This window comes from Mustela putorius, unplaced genomic scaffold (assembly GCF_011764305.1).
Source record: "Mustela putorius furo isolate JIRA1106 unplaced genomic scaffold, ASM1176430v1.1 tig00000196_pilon_pilon_pilon, whole genome shotgun sequence".
NCBI classification, from domain to species: Eukaryota; Metazoa; Chordata; class Mammalia; order Carnivora; family Mustelidae; genus Mustela; species Mustela putorius.
This window is the reverse complement of record NW_025421310.1, coordinates 5,358,908-5,370,972: the sequence shown is the minus strand read 5'-3', so window position 1 is coordinate 5,370,972 and position 12,065 is coordinate 5,358,908.

The window sequence follows — 12,065 nt, the reverse complement described above, 5'->3', positions numbered from 1 at the left end:
CCCTGATGGCTAGTGACGATGATGGCCATTTGTATGTCTTCATTGGAGAAGTGTCTGTTCATATCTTCTGCCCATTTTTTGATATGATTGTCTGTTTTGTGTGTTTTGAATTTGAGGAGTTCTTTATAGATCCTGGATATCAACCTTTTGTCTGTACTGTCATTTGCAAATATCTTCTCCCATTCCGTGGGTTGCCTCTTTGTTTTCTTGACTGTTTCCTTTGCTGTGCAGAAGCTTTTGATTTTTTTTTAAAGATTTTTTTTAATTTTTTATTTTTTTTATAAACATATATTTTTATCCCCAGGGGTACAGGTCTGTGAATCACCAGGTTTACACACTTCACAGCACTCACCAAAGCACACACCCTCCCCAATGTCCATAATCCCACCCCCTTCTCCCAACCCCCCTCCCCCCAGCAACCCTCAGTTTGTTTTGTGAGATTAAGAGTCTTTTGATTTTGATGAAATCCCAAAAGTTCATTTTCGCTTTTGTTTCCTTTGCCTTTGGAGACATATCTTGAAAGAAGTTGCTGTGGCTGATATCAAAGAGATTACTTCCTATGTTCTCCTCTAGGATTCTGATGGATTCCTGTCTCACATTGAGGTTTTTTATCCATTTTGAGTTTATCTTTGTGTATGGTGTAAGAGAATGGTCGAGTTGCTTTCTTCTACATATAGTTGCCCAGTTTTCCCAGCACCATTTATTGAAGAGACTGTCTTTTTTCCACTGTATATTTTTTCCTGTTTTGTCAAAGATTAATTGGCCATAGAGTTGAGGGTCCATATCTGGGCTCTCTACTCTGTTCCACTGGTCTATGTGTCTCCTTTTTGATGGCTCTTTGCCTGGTTTGGGAATCAGTGTAATGCTGGCTTCATAGAAAGAGACTGGAAGTTTTCCTTCTGTTTCTATTTTTTTAAATAGCTTCAGTAAAATAGATATTATTTCTTCTTGGAATGTTCAGTAGAATTCTTCAGGGAATCCATCAGGTCCTGGACTCTTGTTTTCTTGGAGGTTTTTGATCACTGCTTCAACCTCGTTATTAGATATCAGTCTATTCAGGTGGTCGATTTCTTCCTGGTTCAATTTTGGTAGTTTATAGTTTTCCAGGAATGCATCCATTTCATCTAGGTTGCTAAGCTTATTGGCATATACCTGTTGATAATAACTTCTGATGATTGTTTCTACTTCCTTGGTGCTCGTGGTGATCTCTCCCTTTTCATTCATAATTTTATTAATTTGGGCTTTCTCTCTTTTCTTTTGGATTAGTGTGGCCAGTGGTTTATCGATCTTATTGATTCTTTCAAAAAACCAGCTTCTAGTTCCATTGATACGTTCTACTGTATCTCTGGTTTCTACCTCATCAATCTCAGCTCTAATCTTATTTCCCTTCTTATGTGTGGAGTTGGTTTGATTTGTTGTTAATTCTCCAGTTCTTTAAGGTGTAGAGACAGCTGCTGTGTTCTGGATTTTTCAGTTGTTTTGAGGGAGGCTTGGATGGCTATGTATTTCCCCCTTAGGACTGCCTTTGCTGTATCCCATAGGTTTTAGATTGAAGTGTCTTCATTCTCATTGGTTTCCATGAATTGTTTCAGTTCTTCTTTGATCTCCTGGTTGATCCAAGCATTCTTAAGCAAGGTGGCCTTTAGCTTCCAGGTGTTTGAGTTCCTTCGGAACTTTTCCTTGTGATTGAGCTCCAGTTTCAAAGCATTGTGATCTGAGAATGTGCAGGGAATAATCTCAGTCTTTTGGTATCAGTTGAGTCCTGATTTGTGACCCAGTATGTGGTCTATTCTTGAGAAGGTTCCATGTGCACTTGAGAAGAATGAGTATTCTGTTGTTTTAGGGTGGAATGTTCTGTGTATATCTATGAGGTCCATCTGGTCCAATGTGTCATTCAATGCTCTTGTTTCTTTATTGATTTTCTGCTTTGATGATCTGTCTATTTCTGAGAGAGGCATGTTAAGCTCTCCAATGATTAGTGTATTCATATCAATATGACTCTTTATCTTGATTAATAGTTTTCTTATTTAATTGGCTGCTCCCATATTGGGAGCATAGATATTTACAATTGTTAGATCATCTTGGTGGATAGTCCCTTTAAGAACGATGTAGTGTCCTTCTGTATCTCTGACTACAGTCAGAAGAAGGCTGGGGTAGCGATTCTCATATCAGATAAATTAGATTTTAAACTAAAGACTGACCTCCCTCTCAGAGAGAAGCCTCAGTCTGGCTGCAGAGCCCAAATAAGTTCCCCCTTGGCCGTTGGCAGAGCAGGTTCCGAGTCGCGGTCCCTGGGGACGCAGGATCTTTTGCTTGTACCCAAAGCCACGGCAGTGGCGGCTGTCTGGGCAGCTCCAGACTGCCAAAGAGGTCCCAAGCAGCAATCGCACACTGAGATTTTCCTGCTGGCCCAGGCTGGGAGTGCCTGGTCTTTCTGGGTCTAAGAGCGCCCAGCTTGCGTGCACCTTTCGGGGGAGGCTGTGGGTCACACGCTGGTCTCAGGCTCTGAGAACGGGGCGCAGGTCCGAAAGCACCAGGCTGGGCCTTCGCACACCTCTTTGGGGGGAAGTTTGGTGCACGTGTCTTAAGCTCTGAAACAATGGCTCGTATCAAAGGGCGCAGGCTTGGCCTTTGTACCTCTCTCAGTGGAGGATGAGGGGCACGCGCATCTCAGGCTCTATAGCAGGGCTCGAGCATTCTGCCATCCGGTGTGGCTCCCATCCCCTCACAGGAGCCAGGCCCCCACGTTTTCAGGCACGCTGGCGGCTTAGGGACCAAGACCTGGTTTCTCCGCCACATTTTCTCTGACTCAGCATCAGGGGAGGCTGTCCTGGGACCAGGGACTTAAGACCCTGTCCCTAGCTGCCCTGACTCCCACAACCCCCCACCCCCGTGTGATCCTTTGCTCTTTTGGAGTGCTTTCAACCAGTCTCCAAGTTAATGCTGGTCCCCAGATGCAGGGCACTCTCGCTCGTATTAGGGGAATTACTTTCCAACCAGTCGCCTCTGGTGGCTCCCTCCCCCTTTTGTTTATCTTCTGATATCAGTCCCCTGTTCCCACTCTGCTTTACCTGCCCACTGGCGTCTTCTGCCCCTGTAGAGATCCAGACAGCTACTTTCTAAGCAAGGATGACTGAGGGGGTTTCTGATACCTTGCCTGCCTGCAGATGTTTTTATGGGGCTCTTATGTGTGATGAATAGTTTTGCAGAATTTAAAAAAAAACAAACAAACAAACCCTAGGTTCAACAGAACTTTTTGCATGGTTTTAATTGTGTCCCTTGAAGGGTTGTCTTGGCTCGTGCCCTCACCGGGGAGAAGCCTGCCACTAGTCCAAGTTTTCTTCTCTCCAGGGCTGGGGGAGAAGCTTCTCATTATCTTTACTCTTTTAACATTTTGTTCTACGGGCCTTGGTGTGGGTCTTTGGGCCCTTGTGTGAGGCCCTTTGTGGCCCTGTGACTCTTGGCTTCGGGAAAGGTCGTCCTTTCTGGGCGAATTTCTGTTCTGGGTTCTGTTTCTGGAACGTCTCTTGATTGGGGATCCAATTTCCTGGGCCATCTTCTCTGGTGGTCTTAGCTCTGATTTCCCACACTCCAGAAGATTCCATCCCCCAACCCTCCATCTCTGCTGGAATCCGCATGTGGCCATCTTCTGAGAGCGCTTTCTTGTTTTCTCGTGCTTGCTTAGGTGAAGCGCGAGCCGCAGGGAGGCTTGTTTGTAGCTCTTACAGAGCAGGTGTCTCTGGCGGTGGGAGGTCGAACCCTGCCTCTGCCACCCAGCCGGGCCCCTTGGGGCCAGGAAAGCGACCCAACCTCTGCACCTTGGGACCCATCATGGTGGTGACCCCGTAGGGCTGTGGTTGCGGGGCTGACACGAGTTGGTGTGTGAGGCACTGAGTGCAGTGTGTGGCCGGCGTCAGTGTGGCCTGTCCCTGTCCTCCTGGTCTCCTTAGCTCTGAGAAGGGCGCCGGCGGGCGGTGAGGACCCAGCAGTGTTTGCCGAATGCCCAAAGGTTGCTGCTCAGGGTGTATAAGGGACTCCTAAATCAATAGAAAACAGAAAAAGTTCTCAATCCGAGAAACTCAAACAGGCAACTAAAGGTACAAAGAACAATGGCAAAATTTGACAGCGAGGAACGGGCGAGCCGATGCCAGAGAGTGCGAGAACTGTGGCCGGTGTGAGCTGGCAGCACCATTGGGACCCACCAGGTCCCGGCAAGAGCACCAGACCAAGGGCGACTTTGCAGAACAGTTGGGCATGGCCTTGTCGGGGGGCAGCCCCCCCACCCATGCTGTGAACCTGTGAGCACCTCGCAGAGATGAGGCAGGACGCCCGCGGGGAGCCGCAGGCTGGGGACAGTGGGGACCGTGTGAGGCACGTTGAGGCCGGGAGCAGGTACACTGGCCGGCAGCTTTCAGGGTGCACAGCTGTTGGCAGGGCCATGCCTCACCAGCAGAGCTTCCAGCTGCCAGGCTTTTCCTGCCCTCCCCGTGTGCACCCGGCAGTGTTGACATGACCGTCGAGACTTTAATTATTTTTAAAGATTTATTTGTTCATTTGAGAGAGAGTGACAGAGCATGAGCTGGGGACGGGCAGGGGACAAGCAGGCTACCCGCTGAGCAGGGAACCCAATGCGGGACTTGATCCCAGGGCCCTAAAACCATGACCTGAGCTGAAGCAGATGCTTCACCCGCTGAGCCCCCTGGGCCCCTGCTGTCGGGGCTGTGATCTGGGGAATATTTTCTGTCTCCCGCTCTCGGATGCTTTCATTCTGTTGCCTTCACCGTGGGGCACCACAAGTCCGGGTCTTCAGTCCTCTCTCCGCCCACGTACCTGTATTTTTTCTTGGGGCCTCATTCCTCTAACCCCGTCCTCTGTGCTGTGCCCGGCTGGAGACTCTTATTCAGATCTGTGCAGGTCCCAGTTTTTCAAACCCTTTTCATTGCTCACAGGCTCTCCTGTCTTCCACTGTCAGATAATCTCTTCTCTGAGATCTGTTCCTGGGGCGTGTTGTCTCTGGATTTCCTGGGAGTCTGGTGTCACATGTCCCTGTCATGTGGACATGTGGGTCTCATGGTGGCTCCTTCAGACGGATGCTTTCATGATGACGCCCATGGCAGGGTCACGGAAGACACTGAGATAGAGCCGCCACTCTCTCTTCGGCACCATTGAAACGACAGAGGTTTTTACTCACGGGCGCCGTGCCAAAATGGTCTCGATGATTGGGCACGTCACTGTGTCCCTACCATAGTGATGACCACATGACAGCTTCAGGCCTGAGAAAATGAGAAAAAATAATCCAGTTCTTGACTGCAGAGAATTTGAGAATATACTCATTTTCATTATGTTCTCGGTTGTGCCCCCAGATTTAAGCACGGCGAGGCAGGCGTCATTGGGGCTCTGTAGCTGCCCAGGGCAGAGAAGGCTCATGGCGGCCAAAATAGGTTTCTTGTCAGGAGTCTGCAGCTAGGTTTTTCCAGAGGGTGTTGGCTGGGAGGAAAGGGTATTCGGCCAGAGAAGGGGATAGGCCGTGCAGAGGGGTCAGGTGTGGGGTCGGTGGGAGGAGGTCGGGCCAGCCTGAGCCAAGGTCCAGATGAAAGGCTACACTGCAGGGCCTGTACTCATGATGTCTGCTCTGGGTGAAGCCCGGTGAGTTTCACCAGCCAGGTACAAGGTGATCGCTGGCCTTGGAGCAGAGACTGAGTGCGTCGGTGACCGCATACCAACTCCCGGTGCTTTGCTTTGGTCTTGTCCTAAGTGGGTCCTGGTGGGGGTGGCAGGGAAGGAGGGGAAGGGACAAACCTTGGGGTGGGGGGACTCTTCCCTTTAATGAGCATTTTGACGCAGTGACATCGCCATCAGCAGACTTGCCCATGGTGGATAGAGAGCTCACTTTTGGACGGCAGGGTATCTCGGAGATCAGCAGGGTTGCGTGTCCCCGTCATTAGCGCAGGACAGAAGACAGCACCCTCCTATTTCCCAGCTTTATGATTTACTTAAGTAAAAGCTGCTGCCATCATCCCAGAAGGTTCTTGTGAATTCTCAGAAAAAAGAAACATACGTAACTCCGTGTCTTTGTGGTACGTCTTGTAACAGCCCATTTGGGGTTGGACTTGTGTTTACATTCCAGCTCTCCACGTAGCCCTTGGAGAGGCCTGTCACCCAAGTTCTGTGTTAGACTGTGAAGACCGTTCGGTCTTCTCGGTGATGACAGGGGTTCGCAGTTGTGTTGGCTAATGCGGTGTGCTCTTCTGGGCTCAGAGACCCGATCAGGATGTCCAGCTGGATTTCACCTGGGGGAAGCGTGATGGCTCTGCAGAGAATGGCTGTGACATGTGTCCCAGGAGCGCTGGTCCACAAGGCATGGGGAAGCCAAGTCGGTCGGAGCCCCCGGGCACCGTGGTGTTTGCGAGGAGAACGCACCAGATTTTCCTCTGTTCACCCTACGTGCTTCTCTTCCCCCGACAGGGACAGTTAAGGTACGTGCGCAGTTGACAGCCCTCCGCCAAGCCATGGGTTCAAAGCTCGGAGCGGGTGTTTGCTCAAGCTGAGATGCTGTTGTCTTGCTTTCTGAAATGCTCATCCTCAGGTCTGTGGTGCTTCCCTCCCTAGGCAGACAGAGGAGTATTTTCTCCCCCGGATGATACAGGATGTGACGAAGCAGGTGAGTGTGACTGGATCTCAATTTCCAGCCAGATGTCCCTGTTCTGGGCCAACGTGCACCACGTGGGGCAGGACCCTAACCCGCCCTGATGGGTGGAGGAACAAAACGAAACACAGGGAGAGATTCCTGTATGAGCAGAGAGGCTGGAGCCCCGGGGGTGCTGGGCACCTCCTTTCTCTCACATCAGTGATGCTCTGCCCGTTCATGCCTCCCCCTTTCCTCCAGCTCACCTACCAGGGGAGCTGGGGTGCCAGGGGAGCTGGAGGAGGGGTCCCCACCCCACCTCAGTGGGCTCCTTCTTGCTGGGACTGCTGCCTGGGCCAAGGCACCACCCAAGCAGCCAACTTTGGGGTTGGGGAAGGAGGGTTCTAATTGCTAAACTCAAGGAAGACTTTACGAGGCTGCTTGCTCAGTGTGTGATGACCCAGCATCTGGCATCTGTCGTGTCTTTTGGACCTGGCCGGCCTGGCCTTCCGAGCTGGGATCATCCGGTCTGATCCAGGGGCTGTGTCCACCCTCTTCCTACGGGAAGCTGCTGGGGTGATGGCTGGAGCCCTGCTCTGTCCACTTCCCACAGGTGGTCGGAAGTTGGGACACAGAGGGTGCTGCAAGGGGGGCCTGCCTTCTCGGGGCTCTTCCTGCGGTCCTGTTCCGCTTGCCGGGGTATCACTTGGCTCCAGCTGCCATAAGACAGCACCCCAGATGGAGGGGACGGTGCTGAATGACAGATGCTTGCCTCTCGGCCCTAGAGGCCGATGCACAGGAGGCGGGGGCGGGCAAGGCGGGTGTTCCCGAGGCCTCTCTCCTTGTGTGTGGACGGCCGAGCTCTCCCTGGGTCCTCACGGTGTCATCCCTCATGCATGTCTGTGTCCTGATTCCTTCTTCCTCTGAGGACCCTGGTCACCCTGGATCAGGGCCACCCCAGTGACCTCATGTTACCTTAACTACGTCCTCCAAGGCCCCCGCTCCAGACACGGTCAGGTTCTGAAGCGGCAGGGCGGGGGGCGGGGGTGGGCAACGCTCCAACAGGCACAGTTCAGCTTGTGACACTGAGTTCTCTGTCCTCCGATGACTACACTCCAGGTGGCTCACGGCCATTTACAGACTCCCTCTAGCGGACCGCTTGGCCGGGATTCATCGAGGTCTCAGACACAGGCTTGAGCCAGACCAGGGTCCCTCTCCCCTGATTCCCACGAGGTTCTGCCCCCACTGGCCTCTTTGCATCAGCGACTTCCTCTGCCTTGTCCCTGGAGGACAGTTGCCACCCTAGCACCCAGATGGAGGTTACCTCCACCCGGGAGCCAGACTATGCCTCTGGCACGGGCTTTGATTTGTGAGCGAGGCCCTTCCAGGGGCCAGCTTGGGCTCAGTGCCTTCTGCACGGACAGTCAGGGACGGGCATGGCTGAGGTGATGGCAGGTCTGGTCACCTCCCAAGTGACCTGGACACTCCTTTGACCCTGAACTGGGGCAGTGAGCACATTCTAAAGCCATTGTGACCCAGAACGGACTCCGTGGGTGTTTGTATGTGTCCGTGTGTCTGTGTCTGAAACAGACATGTCTACTGCAATCCTGACAGTGGGATGCTCCCCATTTCATTCTTATGGGATCATGGTATATCCTAAAATCCATCCCAGGAGAGACACACAGGGCTGACATGGAACAGAATCTGCCACTGGAAGGATTTTGCAGGGTAGCTGCTTGACTGTGGTTCCCTGAATTGGCTTCAGTAACTGTGGGTTCAAGTCAAGGGATGTGTCCAAGAGGAGGGTGAGGACTGCCCAGGACCTCCTCTGCGCGGACAGTTCAGGCCCCCGGAGGAGGGGCGGTCCATAAGCCCGGCTTTGGCTACGTAGTTCACCAGCCTGTCGCTCTGACCCTGGCCTTCTCACGATGGGGTGTGGATTGCAGCCATGCCCACGTGCTCTCGTTTGCCACATGGCCGTCGTGCAGGGGCACAGTGGTCCCATGGTAGCCAGCGGGGCCCCTGGGTGAGGGCTGTCCTCACAGCCACAGTGAACAGTGACCTTGTCCATCCGTGGCAGGAGGCATCAGAGAAGAAAAGGCCAGGTTTACACTGTGGCTCTTGCCGTGGGCAGTATGGGTGTCACACACACACACACACACAAACACACACGCACACATACACACGCACACGCACAGATCAGGGAGCCCGGCCAGGTGTTCTAGGATGTGTTCCAGGCCTCGGGATCATATCTTGACTGAGTAAAGTAACATCTCTTCTGTAACTTTGGGATTACAGGTGGTGGCCAAGTTGGACCCATGCCGGCACGTAGCAGTGGCGTCGAAGTGGCCTGTCAGTATGTGGGGGGCTCAGGGCCTCCACGCCCCACCCGGTAGCCCGGGGGGGCGGGGGGGCTCTGCACCTTCCTGGGGAGCTCCTGCCATGCGTGGTTGGTGAACGTGGCTTTTGGTGATAGACACGCTGGCATCCGGCCCTGCCCCTTGGGCTCTGGGCGATCTTTCTCAGGTTTCTTGAATGAGCCTCGGGTCCTTCTGGGCACAGGGGTGGGACCACTGGGTCAGGCCAGTGAAAGCGTGGGTGACACAGAAAAGTGCATGGTGCCACGGCTGGCGTAGGGTGGCCCTTGCTAAATGAGACCCTTTATTCTTAATAACTAGGATAACTGTGGGTAATTTGTGCCAACGGAAGCTTCAAGTGCAGAGTGACACAGTGAGCCCTGCAGCCACGCAGAGCACAGCCCCAAGCTAGTGAGATGCCCACTGGTGCCAGGGCACGTGGGCTGGGACTACTCTACACTGGGATGGGGAGGAAAAGGGTGGTGAGGTCAGGACACAGCCCGGATGTGACACGGCCAAGGGGTCTCATGGGCCCTGTCCTCCAGCTGCAGGAGACCACGTCCTTTGGAGACACAGTGCTGGCCACCCAGGACACCTGCATCGGGAGCGAGATCTGTGAGGAGCTCTGGACGCCCCACAGGTCAGGCTCGCCCCATGCACGGCAGCCCTGGCGGCATGGCCTGGAGACCTTGGGGCTGGGGAGGGCGGTGCGGGCGCGCAGCCCATCTCTTCCTGTCAACCGCCTCTGCCCGCAGCCCACATGTGGACATGGGCCTGGACAGCATGGAGACCTTCACCAATGCCTCGGGCAGCCACCATGTGCTACGCAAAGCCCACACCAGGGTTGATCTGGTGACCATGGCCACCGCCAAGTTAGGCACTAGGCTGCCGGGGTGTGTGCACTGTGGGCCAGTGCTGCATCCCCCACGCCTGAGCCCCCGGAGCCCAGGTGGACAAGGCCTACATAGCAGGTGCCGGTGCCCGTGGTTATGGCCAGGGCTCAGCAACTTTGCACGGACTCCTCTCCTTGGGCCCCACCTGCCTGACCTAATTAAACCCCGGCAACCAGGGAGGCAGGTGCTGCCATCCCTGCTCCTTGGAGCAGGACTCCTGGCTCACGGTGTCCAGCAGCCACAGATTCACTCCCCAGCATCCGGACCTGTCCCCAGGGTCGCGACGCTGGCTGCAGGAGTGCTGAGGGCTTTTCGGCGCTGAGCCAGAGCATGGGGAGTGCCCTCGAGGTGGCTTCTCTCACTGGGCAGCATGACACAGTCACGGGATAGGCCTGGGGTCAGCGAAGCCAGCTTGGGGTCTTGGCTTTGCCGTGTGGAGTTTGTCTTCCCTGGACTCCCACCTCCTCCGGTCATGTGAGGGCACTGGGGGGCTGGGGGCTAGGGGTGGCGACGGGCATTGGAAGGGCCCACGGCATGCATGTGGTTTCCCTGCAGGGGTGCTCTCGCTGGTGTGGCGGGAGGGCTGAGGACAGGGAGGTGAGGTCCGGCTGCCATGTGTGTTCTCCAGAATGGTGGGATCTACTTGCTGGCCAACCAGAAGGGCTGTGATGGGGACCGGCTCTACTACAACAGCTGCGCCCTGATCGCCACGAATGGCTGCATCTTCGCACAGGGGTCCCAGTTCTCCCTGGACGATGTGGTAAGCAAACACGTGTGTGCCCCTAGAGGTGACCACACTGGGGCGGGGGGGGGGGCGGCTGTGCTGACAGCAGAGTGGGGACCCTGGGGCCCCAGGGAGGATGTGGAACCAGAGCCTCCTCAGGAATAAGCAGGTGTCAGTCCTGGTCCCTGAAGCGAGGGGGGTCGTTGGCGGGGGGCCCGTGTCTGCAGGAGCGGAGCACAGGGGAGCTCGACAGGGAGCTCAATACCTACTCGCTGTTCCCCATGTGGCCAGGCACACGTGTGTCTGTGCTAGCTGTAGGCCCGATGCCACCCGGCCCCCATGTCCCCCCTGCCCCCACATCCTGGGAGCCCCGATGCTCCTCCAGGGGGGCCTGTCACTGTGGGGCTGTGTGGTCTCACTGGACGCAGCCAGCAGGCCGTGGGCGGGCGTGTCTGCACGGGAGCCCTGGGAGAGCTCAGAGGGGCATCACCGCAGTCCGGGGTGGGTCAGGGACCAGGGAGGGGTGAGCCAAGGGGGCCTGTACGGAGCTGGTGGACACTCGCCTTCCCCCATAGGACGTGGGTCTGGGCACCATCTGTCCCGCTAGCCCATCCAGCCACGTTGGACATGAATGTCCTTTGCAGTGGAGGCGGCTGAGAGAAAGTCCTTGTGGAGAACTGTTTGCTCTTGCTTTTGTTTTTGGTATTTTGCTTTTAAATTCAAAACAAAAGGAAATGGCTATTATTGCCAGAAACGAACGCAAGTGTGGGTCCCGCCACAGGCCCGGAAAGTCAGCCCTGGGTTCCCGGCAGGCCCTCCTGCGACATCTACCATCTTCACTCGGAAGCCACCTGCCTGTGGGGACAGGGGAGACGCTGATTCAGAGGCAGGGGCGGCAGCGTGAGCTCACTCCCCGAGGGAACTCCCGCAGCCCTGCCGGAGCTCACATCGGGGAGGTGACATCTGGTACCTCCGTGGCCTTGCTGGGGTTGTGGGCAGGGCAGTGGTTATAAAACTGCTCTGGGTTTCCGAGCGGAGACAGCGAGTTCCACGATGCCTCCTGGCCGGTGCAGGGCGGGAGTTCAGCAGCAGGGACGCTCCCTGCCTCCCAGCTGACCCTCGGGCCACGCTTGCTGTGTGACACTGTCCCCAGAGGCCTGCAGTTCTCTGCATTGGTCACAATGGAGACAGGAGGGTTTGACAGAAAGGTCAAGTTCTTGCAGAAGGCAGTGCGTCGTCTTCTGTCCCGCCGGAATGCCCAGCTGTCTTCAGGCCAGGTCGACGTGGCCAAGACACTGGGCCGCACATCAGAGCCACAGGCACCTGACCAGGGACTGACTGGCAGTGCGGGGGGGGGGGGGGGGGGAGGGGTTTACCTGTACCAGGAACACCAGGTGTGCGTGTCCCTGTAGGCTCTGGGCCTCAGCCAGGCCTCACGGCTGGACCCTGGGGACCCTGTGTTTTAA